Source organism: Leucoraja erinacea, chromosome 3, assembly GCF_028641065.1.
Source record: "Leucoraja erinacea ecotype New England chromosome 3, Leri_hhj_1, whole genome shotgun sequence".
Classification (NCBI taxonomy): Eukaryota; Metazoa; Chordata; class Chondrichthyes; order Rajiformes; family Rajidae; genus Leucoraja; species Leucoraja erinaceus.
The window spans coordinates 25,069,366-25,082,567 of NC_073379.1; positions in this window are offsets into that span (position 1 = coordinate 25,069,366).

Consider the following 13,202-nt stretch of genomic DNA (forward strand, 5'->3'; position numbering starts at 1 on the left):
AAACGCTGGGTGTAAAGTGAGGCTTAAATCCGGTCGGCACTGACAGCTGAATGTTGTTAACAGATTTTCATCTGTACGTAATGCGAACTAATTCTTAAAATATGCACTCCGCTGAACCTAAGGGGAGTTTGTTTTACTACCTGTATTTTTTAATTATGCATTTGAAGACGCAACAGAGTGGAAAACTGCTTTCACATCCAGTCTTCATGTAAACCTTTGTATAAATAAAGCTAATATTTTCCACAAGCGAAGGAACACTTGGAAGAGAATTAAAGCCAAGCTATTATGCACATAATGTACATAAACTAATTTATGCCACACATGACCAGTAGTTCTGGGCCCTTGGGACCAACTTATCAATTCCACCTAATCATGAAGCATGTGTTGGAAAATTACTTGTGATAGGTACCTTGAAAAGCAATAGTTTATCTCTCCACTGGGACAATGTCCTTTGATGAGCTAACGGCTTCATGCTATAGACATGGCCTTGTCTCCTATGAAGCAATCGTACTGGTGACTCTACACTTTGCACTCCGTCTTACTGCAGAGAGTTGTGGACGCAGCCCATAACATCACCCAAAGCAACCTCCCTTCCATTGACTCCATCTACACTTCACGCTGCTTCGGCAAGGCCACCCTCAAAATGAAGGACCAGTCTCACCCCAATCACTCCCTCTTCTCCCCTCTCCCTTCAGGCAAGAGGTACAGAAGTGTGAAAACACACACCTCCAGATTCAGCAACAGTTTCTTCCCAGTTGTTATCAAGCAACTGAACCATCCTATCAACAATGAGAGAGCAGTCCTGACCTGCCATCTACCTCATTGGAGACCATCGGGCTATCTCTAATCACACTTTACTGAACTTTATCTTGCACTACACATTATTCCCTTTATCTTGCAGCTGTACACCGTGGGCGGCTTGATTGTAATCATGTATAGTCTTTCTGCTGACTGGATAGCACGCAGTAAAAAATATTTTCACTGTACCTCAGTACATGTAACAATAATAAACTAAACTAAATTAAACTAAGCTAAACTATCCTGCCATTGTCCACCTTCCCTGGATCACCCACGGAGTGGTTCTTCCATTCCTGCAGTTTGGTGTGCCCTCTAGTCCTAGACTCTCCCACTAGTGGAAACATCCTCCCCACATCCACTCTATCCAGGCCTTTCACTATTCGGTAAGTTTCAATGAGCTTCCCCTCATCCTTCTAAACTCCAGGCCCAGTGCCAGCAGCTGCTCATCATATGTTAACCCATTCATCCCCGGAGTTAACCCAGTCATCCCTGGGGCAGCTTTGTGGCCAGTTGCAGCTGAGGCTTTGAAAGCGGCGACAAAACCTGGCTACTCCTGCATATGGACTCAGTGGGCTGTTTCTATGCATTGTGTGTTTAACCGGGGATAGTACTCAAGTGTGGTAATAATCTTACAGATCTGTATGCAAAAAAGATGAATTTCTCTCTGCCTTGGTAACACATGATAATAAAAGATCCATTGAACCATGTAATTTTTAACTACACTAAGAATTTCTGTCTCCGCCATCCTTTAGTCAATGACGGCCCCATCAGTCTTATAATTTTATGTTGCTCAGCTCCTCTCTAATCTGTCAAGCCAAGTCGAGTTTATTGTCCTATGCACAAGTACAGTAAGGTAGAGGTACCATGAACATCTTGCTTGTTCCGGGCATTACAGTCACATAGACTCAGACAAACAGACAAAACTTAAGATATACATAAAATATACAAGACAGTGAAAAGATAAAGACAGTGCAAAATCAAGACATTCGTCCAAATCTTTCCCTCTACATTTTAATTTATGTTATCTTACTATTAAGGGAAACAGATGCTCCCATTCATTCCATCCATAATTCTAATCCTCTCAATTAAATCTCTACTCAGCCTCCAATATACCAAAGTAAGCAAACTCAACGCAGTCTTTCTCTTGCATCATACTTACAATTTTCAATGGCCTGCCACAGTTACAGTGATGTTACAGCTGTTCAAGATGTTGGTGAGGCCACATTTGGAGTATTGTGTTCAGTTTTGGTCATCTTGCTATAGGAGAGATGTTAAGCTGGAAAGAGTGCAGAGAAGATTTACGAGGTAGTGCCAGGACTTGGGGGACCTGAGCTATAGGGAGAGGTTGGGCAGGCTAGGACTTTATTCCTTGGAGCGCAGGAGGATGAGGGATGATCTTATGGAGGTGTATAAGATGACAAGGGGGATAGATAGGGTAGATGCACAATGTTTTTACCCAGAGTAGGGGATTCAAGAACCAGAGGACATAGGTTTAAGGCGAGGATAAAGATTTAGTTGGAAACTGAGGTGCAATGTTTACACACAGAGGAAGGTGGATGTATGGAATGACCAACCAGAGAAGGTTGTTGAGGCAGTACTATAGCAACATTTGAAACACATTTGGACAGGTACATGGATAGGAAAGGTTTAGAGAGATATGGGTCAACCGTGGGCAGGTGGGACTAGTGTCGATGGAGCATCTTGGCCAGCGTGGACATGTTGGGTATAAGGTACTGTTTCCAAAATATTTTGCTACACTACAAAGGTCCCTCAGGGGTTTAGGGCCGAAGGGGGTTTCCAGGCTGTTGACGGAGGCAAGAAAGGAGATTGCTAGGACATGACAGAGATATTTGCATCCACCTTGGCCACAGGTAAGGCCCCAGAGGACTGGAGAATTACTGGTGTCTTTTGCTTAAGAAAGGCAATAGGGACGAAGCAGGAAATTGTAGGCAATGAGCCTTATATTACAGCTGGGAAGCTATTGGAGTAGATTCTTAGAGGCAGGATTGAACAGGTGTTATATTTTTGATCAATCGGCAGTGAAGAGCTTGTTAAACATCTGCTTAAATCCTTGTAGCCTACATCAAACATGCTAACTTGCCTTCCTTCTTCATTGCCTCCTCACGATTCATTGCACAGACTGCAACCAAATGTGCTTGATTACCACCCTTATCACGGTGGCGGCAGCGGTAGAGTTACAGCAAAATGCAGCACCAGAGACCCGGGTTTGATCCCGGCTATGGGTGCTGTCTGTATGGAGTTTGTACGTTCTTCCCGTGACCTGCATTGGTTTTCTCCAAGATCTTCGGTTTCCTCCCACACTTCAAAGACGTACACATTTGTAGGTTACTTGACTTGAATAATTGGCTTGATAAAATGTAAAAATATTGTCCAGTCCTGAGTGATGCTCTATCTAGAGCTTTTCAGCGTACTACATCCAGATCCAGATCCAGCATAAGATCATGAAGGAAATAGATAGGGTAAATACACAGTCTTCTTTTCCCCAAGGAATGGGTTTCAAGAGGGCATATCTTTAAGATGAGAGGGGAAAGATTTCACAGGAACCCGAGGGGCAATCTTTGCAGCTTAATGGCATTTCAACTACAGCAGGATGACCACAGTTCGGGTAGATGCACAGTCTTTTACTCAGAGTAGGGAAATCAGTAACCAGAGGACATAAGTTTAAGGTGAAAAGGGAAAGATTTGATTGGAACCTGAGGGGCAACTATTCACACAAAGGGTGGTGGGTGTATGGAACAAGCTGTCAGACGAGGTGGTTAAGGCAGGTAACATCGCAACATTTGAAAGACATTGGACAGGTACATAGAAACATAGAAAATAGGTGCAGGAGTAGGCCATTCGGTCCTTCGAGCCTGCACCGCCATTCAATATGATCATGGCTGATCATCCAACTCAGTATCCTGTAACTGCCCTCTCCATATCCCCTGATCCCTTTAGCCACAAGGGCCACATCTAACTCCCTCTTAAATATAGCCAATGAACTGGCCTCAACTACCTTCTGCGGGAGAGAATTCCAGAGATTCACCACTCTCTGTGTGAAAAAAGTTTTCCTCATCTCGGTCCTAAAAGATTTCCCCCTTATCCTTAAACAAGACCCCTTGTTCTGGACTTCCCCAACATCGGGAACAATCTTCCTGCATCTAGCCTGTCCTACCCCTTAAGAATTTTATAAGTTTCTATAAGATCTCCTCTCAATCTTCTAAATTCTAGCGAGTACAAATCGAGTCTATCCAGTCTTTCTTCATATGGAAGTCCTGACATCCCAGGAATCAGTCTGATGAACCTTCTCTGTACTCCCTCTATGGCAAGAATGTATTTCCTCAGATTAGGAGACTAAAACTGTATGCAATACTCCAGGTGTGGTCTCACCAAGACCCTGTACAACTGCAGTAGAACCTCCCTGCTCCTATACTCAAATTCTTTTGCTATGAATGCTAACATACCATTCGCCTTCTTCACTGCCTGCTGCACCTGCATGCCTACTTTCAATGACTGGTGTACCATGACACCCAGGTCTCGTTGCATCCCCCCCTTTCCTAATCGGCCACCATTCAGATAATAATCTACTTTCCTGTTTTTGTCACCAAAGTGGATAACTTCACATTTATCCACATTATACTGCATCTGCCATGCATTTGCCCACTCACCCAGCCTATCCCAGTCACCTTACAGCCTCCTAGCATCCTCATCACAGCTAACACTGCCCCCCCAGCTTCGTGTCATCCGCAAACTTGGATATGTTGCATTCAATTCCCTCGTCCAAATCACTAATATACATCATAAATAGCTGGGGTCCCAGAACTGTGCCTTGCGGTACCCCACTAGTCACTGCCTGCCATTGTGAAAAGGACCCGTTTACTCCTACTCTTTGCTTCCTGTCTGCCAGCCAGTTCTCTATCCACATCAATACTGAACCCCCAATACCGTGTGCTTTAAGTATGTATACTAATCTCTTATGTGGGACGTTGTCGAAAGCCTTCTGAAAGTCCAGATATAACACATCCACTGGTTCTCCCTTATCCACTCTACTAGTTACATCCTCGAAAAATTCTATAAGATTCGTCAGACATGATTTACCCTTCATAAATCCATGCTGATTTTGTCCAATGATTTCACCACTTTCCAAATGTGCTGCTATCCCATCTTTAATAACTGATTCTAGCAGTTTCCCCACTACCGACGTTAGACTAACTGGTCTGTAATTCCCCGTTTTGCATGCATGGGAAAGGTTTAGAGGGATATTCCGAAAGGTGTGGTGCTGCCATGCAGCTGCGGCTCGCCTGAAGTTCGTCTGTCTTTTCCTTTTTTTTTTTTTTCTTTTGTCTTGTTGGACGTATGTTTTAGTTTATTTTTAGTTGTGTATGTGTGGGAACTTGTTTTAGTCTCTTCCTTTGGGGGGATGCGACCTTTTCTTTGTCGTAACCCCGTCTCCGTCTCCGTCTCCGCCTACACCTCCAACTGGGACGGACCTCGAGGCTCCGGAGGCAGAGCCAGGACTCACCATTGTGAATCTGGCCGACTTCGGGGCTGTGGTGGCGCTGCGGCGTCGACCCGACTTTGGAGCCTTGGAGGCTTCGGCCGCGGGCCCAGTGAACGACAATATCAGGAGCTCGCAGGGAGCTCGCAGGTCCCAGGTTGGTGACCGATTCTCCGGAGCTCCCGCAGCAACAGCTTCATCCACTGGACTGGAAGGTGGCAGCTTCATCCGCCCCGGGCCGCGGAGTTTGAACCGGCCCGGTTGCGGAGCTCGAGTTCGACCGCGGGACTTACCATCACCCGGCGGGGGGGCCAACATCGAAAGCCTGGATTGCCTCAACGCAGATGGAGAACAAGGAAGGAAGAGATAAAGACTTTAAGACTTTTGCCTTCCATCACAGTGAGGAGGTGCCTGGTAGACTCACTGTGGTGGATGTTAAACTGTGTTCATTGTGTGTTCTGTTATTTTATTCTCTGACATGACTGCAAGGTACATAATTTTGATCAAACTAAAAGTTTGAATGACAATAAAGGAAACGTTATACTTTTTACTTTATACTTTATACTGATATGGGCCGAATACAGGTAGGTAGGACTAAAGAAGATGGAGCATCTTGGTCGGCATGGACAAATTGGGCTGAAGGGCCTGTTTCCATACTGTATGACTATGTCTCCCTCCTGGTTTGTTCCATTTGTAATGGGTCCCACTTTTATGGTATGGAGTTGGCAGTCTTGAATTCCTCCTAGGGTCAAAGATGATCCAATGCCTCACAGCACACTTAGAACATTTCCTGGAACAAAGGATTCCAGTATCTGGAGAAACTGAAACTATTTTTGAGAGGACCAATGATTAAGGCGAGATGTAACACAGGGGATAGAAGTTGTGAAGGATTTTGTGAGGAATAAAAAGAAGAAACTGTTTTCTCTTACAGTAGATAATCAGAGGACTTTGATTTGCTGGATAATGGTAAAGAGATGCAGGGTAGAGAGTAGCAAGACCTTTTTTTAATGGAGTGAGATGTTATGTTCAGGAATGCTTCACTTGAAAAGTTGGAGGAAGCAGATCCAATAATAACTTTCAGAAGTTATTTGGCTAAACAGTTGAAAAGGAAAAAAAAAAGATTTGCAAGGCTTGAGGGAGAGAGTTGGGGCTTGGGAATAATTGGCTGACTCCTTCAAAGATCCAGCACAGGTATTACAGTATGAGCCACCTGGGCTCATTCTGTGCCGGTACCGTGCCATGATTCATTGCAGTGAAGAAATGGAAAATCATGGTGCACGACGTTCCGTGAAACACTCCTGGTGAGCTCCACTTCCTGCCCGGAGTACTGGATCGCGGAATTAGCTCTAATGAGTAAACTGTGAGAGCCAAGCATCGAGTGGAATAATTTCCACTAAGATCCCTCCAGAATACACAATGCCGTCCGTTGTACAAAGAGATCTATGTGCTGCGATTGTGCAACATCAGACTGAACTAGGACGAACTTAGACGTGGCGCTGGCTTCCATAGTGGCACAATGGCAACACTATGCTTCACTGCAACGGAATTATAGCGGCTAATTGATCCAATTTCAAATTCATATTCAGGAGGGATTGTGGAGGAGTAAATAACGAGAGGCAATCTCCACTGGGCAGTGACGAGGGCATATGGTTAAGTTGGCCGACTAAGATGCAAGAGGTGATAAGAATATCATTTTGTTTTATATGACCAGAATATGTTTGAATACACCACCTGATAGAAGATGGATATGGTGATTTCACAGTCTTGTACCCAGAATAGGGGAATCAAGAACCAGAGGAAATAGGCTTAAGGTGAGGGAGAGAAGTTTTAATAGGAACCTGAGGGACAACTCTTTCACACAGAGGGTGGTGGGTATATGGAATGAGCTGCCAAATGAGGTGGCTGAGGCACTTACTATAACATTCAAAAGACATTTGAACAGGTACATAGACTGGAAAGGTTTAGAGGGATATAGGCCAAACGCAAGCAGGTGGGACTAGTGTAGATAGGATATTTGGTCAGCATGGTAAGTTGGGCTGAAGGGCCTGTTTCCATGCTGAAAAGACTCCATGAATCTATGACCTCAGCGGAAAACTCATTTAATGATGATCTTCAAATGGGAAATGGATGAATATTTGAAGGAGAAAATTTTCAGGGCTAAGAGAAAAGAGAAATATTGCATTGGTGGCAAAATGACTGTGTGCAATAAGGCCAGCCATTTTTTTCCTGTAATGCAAATAATTCCTCATCCAACATCCAGCTTTTGATACATAGAAACATCTTCCAGCTAAATATTGGGAAGATGAAATCTATTATCGTTAGAAAATATCAAAAAATAAATGCAGAGGCTAGAAATCAAAAAGAAAATTGGAAATTGCCAGAAATACTTAAGGGCCTGTCCCACTTTGTCGACATTTTAGGCGAGTGCAGGAGACTCTGCGCTCGCCACATGGTCACCACATGTTCGCTGGTGGTTTCTGGTGAGTCTCCTTCATGGTCGCGATGAGTTCCCGCATTCTGAGAACTAGTCGCGGCCTCAGTATGGTCGACATGGAGAAAATCGATAATCCTGTAGTCGCAGGTACAGTGGTAGTGGGGTCGCCATGTAGTTATGGGTAGTCGAGGTAGTCTTAGGTAGTTTTAGTTAATTGCCTTAATCTGTACGAGGTGTAAACCTCTGCCTAATCTGAGAGGACTCTTGGGGTCCCTGGACAGAGGGAGGAGGTATAGGGACGGGTGTTGCATCTCCTGCGGTTGCAGGGGAAGGAATTGCTTTCATCAGAGCAGATTGATTGAAAGGTAGAGGAATGGAAATTAGCTCTTTGGCCCAGTCCACACAACCCATCAACCACCCATTCACACAAGTTCTATGTTATCCCATTTTGTCATCCACTCCCTTCACATCCTTGGAGCAATTCGCAGAGGCCAATTAGTCTACAAACCCGCATGTCTATGAAAGGTGGGAGGAAACCAGGGCACCCAGAGGAAACCCACACAGTCACAGGGAGAACGTGTAAACACCACACAGCCAGCACCCAAGGTCAGGATGGAACCCGAGTTTCTAACGCTGTGAGGCAGCAGCTCCATCCGCAGCTCCGCTGGGCAGCAAGTTAAAAAAGCAAGTGTGCAGTTAGAATTGAAGCAGGGTATTTTGGTACCATAAAGCAGCGGATATACCAACTGTGTCACTCTACTGCTGCAGTGAAAACATGTTGCTGAGAGGGACAGGGTGGGAGGGAACAAAGAGAAAGCGATAGGGTGGGACCAAGTGTGTCCAAGTGACATCTAAGAGAGGAAAATTAATGCAGTTGCAAGAAACTGCAGATGCCGTTCTACCAACAAAAAAGTGCTGAAGTAACTCAGAGGGACAGACAGCATCTCTGGAGAATGTGAAGAGATGACGCTTCGGGTCAGGACCCTTTTTTAGACTGATGTAGTCTGATATAGATCAGTCTGAAGAAGGTTCCTGACCCAAAAAGTCACCTAGCCATGTTCCTAATGTGTTGGGAGTGGATGAGAAAGTGAGATAACATAGAACTAGTGTGGACGGTTGATAGAAAAGCAAGGAATTGCAGATGCTAGTCCACAACGGATACAGTAGATGAGGTTAGAGGAGGTGCAAGTGGAAAAAAGGATAAAAAATGCTGGAGTAACGCAGCGGGACAAGCGGCATCTCTGGAGAACATGGATAGGTAACTGCTTGGATCGAGATCCTTCATCACACCCTTTGGCACCCATGGTGCAAGGGATATGAATGCTTGCTCATAACTTCATAAGTTAATAAGTTATAGGAATCAGAATTGGGTTAGGAAGGAGAGATAGATCAGCCATGATTGTATGGCGGAGTAGACTTGATGGGCCGAATGGTCTACTGCTGCTATCACCTAGGGGCAGAAGTAGCCTATTCAGCACATCGAGCCTACTCCACCATTTGATGATTGGATGATCTTTCTTAAACCCATTCTCCTACCTTCTCCCCATAACCCCTGACATCCATACTAATCAAGAATATCTCAATCTCCGCCTTAAAAATACGCAATGACTTGGCATCCACAACCATCTGTAGCAATGAATTCCTACAGTAGTTCATAAGTTCCTAGTTTCTAGAGGCAGAATTAGGCCACTCGGCCCATCAAATGTACTCCGCCATTCAATCATGGCTGATCTATCTTTCCATCTAAACCCCGTTCTACTACCTTCTGCCCATACCCTGTCCCACTTAGGAAACCTGAACGGAAACCTCTGGAGACTTTGGGCCCCACCCAAGGTTTCCGTGCGGTTCCCGGAGGTTGTAGGTGGTTGCCGGAGGTTGCAGGTAGTGGAAGCAGGTAGGGAGACTGACAAAAACCTCTGGGAATCTCCTGGAATCGCACGGAAACCTTGGGTGGGGCGCAAAGTCTCCAGAGGTTTCCGTTCAGGTTTCCTAAGTGGGACAGGGGCATTATACTAATCAAATTTTGTCAACCTCCACCTTCGAAATATCTATTATCGGCTTCCACAGCTTGGAATTCCACACTCGCCACCCTCTGACTAATTCATTGCCACAGGAGGCTGTGGAGGCCAAGTCGATGGGTATTTTTAAGCTCATAATTTCATAAATTCTAGGACAGAATCAGGACATTCGGCCCATCACGTCTACACCATTCAATCAGGGCTGATTTATCTTTCCCTCTCAACCCCATTCTCCAGCCTCCCCCCCCCCCCCCCCCCCCCCCCCCCCCCCCCTGACACCTGTACAAATCAAGAATCTGTCAACCTCTGCCTCACAAATATCCATTAACTTGGCCTCCACACTATTGGGTAAGTTTCAATGAAAAGGAGATTGTAAACAGGGGAAATTAAATGACGGTTGTAAGAGAGAGAAATACATGCCAGAACTATGAGATACAATACACACAGGTGCTGAAAATTGCACAGAGTGGAGTTTGCACGTTCTTCCTGTGACCTGCGTGGGTTACCTCTGGATGCTGCAGTTTGCTCCCACATCACAAAGACACGTGGGTTTGTGAAATGGGCCTTTGTAAATTGTCCCTAAAAAGTAGGGAGCGGATGCAAAAGTGGGATAGACGTAGAACTAGCGTGAACCAGTGATCGATGGGCGGCATGGACTCAGTGAAACAAATGGTCTGTTTCCATGTTGAATCTCTGAACCAAACTAAACTAAACTAAACTCAGTCTGAAGAAGGGTCTTGACCCGGAACATCACCCATTCCTTTCTCCAGAGATGCTGCCTGGCTTGCTGAGTTACACCAGCATTTTGTGTCTGTACTAAACTCTCACCCAGTATCATTCACCCACTCCTGATTAAACAAAGCTTCCAATTACAGCGCAGGAAGGAACAGCAGATGCTGGTTTACAGCGAAGATAGACACAAAATGCTGGCGTAACTCAGCGGGCTAATTACAGTGTTCACTTTGCACGATCTCACCTCTTTTTATTGCCTTCTGAATTATTTGTACTCTTCCATTGTCGGAGTTTTGATCATCCTCAATGACTCCACCAAATAGCAAAGTAATTTAACATAACCGAGCCAGTCGAGGGTGATGGAGGAGGCCCTGCTGCAGCCTGGGGCTCACCTGGATCAGGAGACACCCCAGTACATCGAGCCCGTGGACCTTTTTGCAAATGGCGTCAAAATATGGCGACTGGTGCATTTGCAATCAATGTAAATGAATTTAACTGTGCAGTGCATGACAATAAAGCACTATTGAGCCATTATAACGAAAGGTTGACTCTGCTAGGTAACCGTAATAGTGCAAAATCTGGAGTCTGTTGTGCAACCAGTGACACGGTACAAAGAAGATCATAGTTGGTGAGGATAGTGTGGTGTAGTTTTTAAGAGCCTGATGGTTGCTGAGAAGAAACTCTTTGTCAAACTGGTGGCCATGGTTTTCAGGCTCCTCCACCTTCGTCCCAATAGTAGTTATGAAACACGAGCGTGACCCAGGAGGTGTGTGTCTTTGATGATATTAGCTGTCCTTTTGAGATTGCCTTAATATCTCCTTAAAAGGCTTGGTATTAAATGTTGTTAAGTACCTTTCCTGCAATGGGCCTCAGGTTTTAAGGCTGGGGTCTATAAAAGCAATGTTTCATTGCTGTGATTCTTTGGTCTGTTGAAATAAGAGTAGTTTTCAGAGCCACTAATCATTTTAAGATCATTATTTAATATTGGCTTAAATGCAGTCTATCAAATTCCATTAGGCTGTCTGGGTTAGTAATCTCAGATCTCAGATCACAGATTAGTTTATTGTCATATTTTGCCAGGGTGCACTGAAGCTCCTTGTTCACACAAAGATGAAGTTCCTTGTTCACACACAGTTCACAAAGTAAACAGTATGCATGCAGTCATGATAAATAAAGCAATGAATACAACGATGTGTGAAAACAGCAAAATTGTGCAAGATTTTGTGCAGAATAGTGCAAGGGCAGTACGGTAGCACAACGGTAGAGTTGCTGCCTTACAGATCCAGAGACCAAGGTTCGATCCTGACTATGTGCGCTGTCTGTACGGAGTTTGGACGTTCTCCCCGTGACCTGCATAGGTTTTCTCTGGGAGCTCCGGTTTCCTCCCACTATCCAAAAATATACATGTTTCTAGATTAATTAGCTTGGTAAAATTGTAAATTGTCCCTAGTGTGCAGGATAGTGTTAGTGTGTGGGAATCACTGGTGGCTCAGTGAGTCAAAGAGCCTGTTTCTGTGCTGTATCGCTAAACTAAAAACAAATTTATATTTTAGAGCAATCTGAAGTAGTGCAAAAAAGTATCAAAATACAATCTAAGTACTGCAGATGCTGGTTAATACACAAAAGGAAATAAAGTGCAGGAGTATCTCAGCAGGTCAGGCAGCATCTCAGGAGAACATGGATAGATGACGTTTGAGTCAAGACCCTTCAGACTGATTGTATGGGGACTGGGGGGGGGGGGGGCAGGGGGAGGGGAGAGGGGGGAGGGAGGAGGGGGAGGGGAGAGGGGTTGCCATTAAAGTGGTTAGTAAGCTCTTATTGGTTTTAATGGCAGTGGAGCTGAGAATTTGTATGTTTTTTTCTCTCTACCTAATTTCCTAATTTCAAAGTAGCAGGATATTTCCCAAATTTACTGTATTTTTAGGATGTTCAAAAAGTTGGATAAAGTAAACATTTAAGAAATGAGTGAATTTATGTTTTTTGCTCATTTGGCAAAATAAATTAGATATGAAATTATACACAAGGGAGAATAAGACAAAATTTACCAAAAAACATAAGAACATTTAGTGGAGGGTGGATGAAATTTTGCGATAAACTCAAGGGTGAATGACACTGAAATAGTTGACCTTTCGGGTCCAGACCCTTCTTCAGACTGAAGAGCAGTTGCCACACCAGGCTGAGATATATCCCGTCAGAATATTCCCTAAAACACATCTGTAGACATTCGATAGAATCTGCATGAATGTGCTGAATCCACTCAGATGCCGAAGAAATACACTGATGCACTTTTCTGATCACCGCATCAGTGTGAAGGGACCAGGTTAGGTTGCTGGTATGTGTAGGAAGGAACTGCAGATGCTGGTTTAAACCGAAGATAGACACAAAAAGTTGAAGTAACTCAGCGGGAGAGGCAGCATCTCTGGAGAGAAGGAATGGGTGACATTTCAAGTCGAAACCATTCTTCAGACCCTTCTTCAGTCTGAAGAGGGTCTCGACCCGAAAGGTCACCCATTCCTTGTATCCAGAGATGCTGACTGTGCCGCTGAGTTACTCCAGCTTTTTATGTCTATCTTAGGTTGGTATTATGCTTGCCTAGGAGCTTGAGCCCATCGACCGCCACTGTAGCAGCTCCGTTAAAGAGGATAGATGGTAGATCCACCCCCTCCCTTCCAATAACTAACTATTTTAACCATCAATTTCATCTTGCTGATGTTAAGGGCTG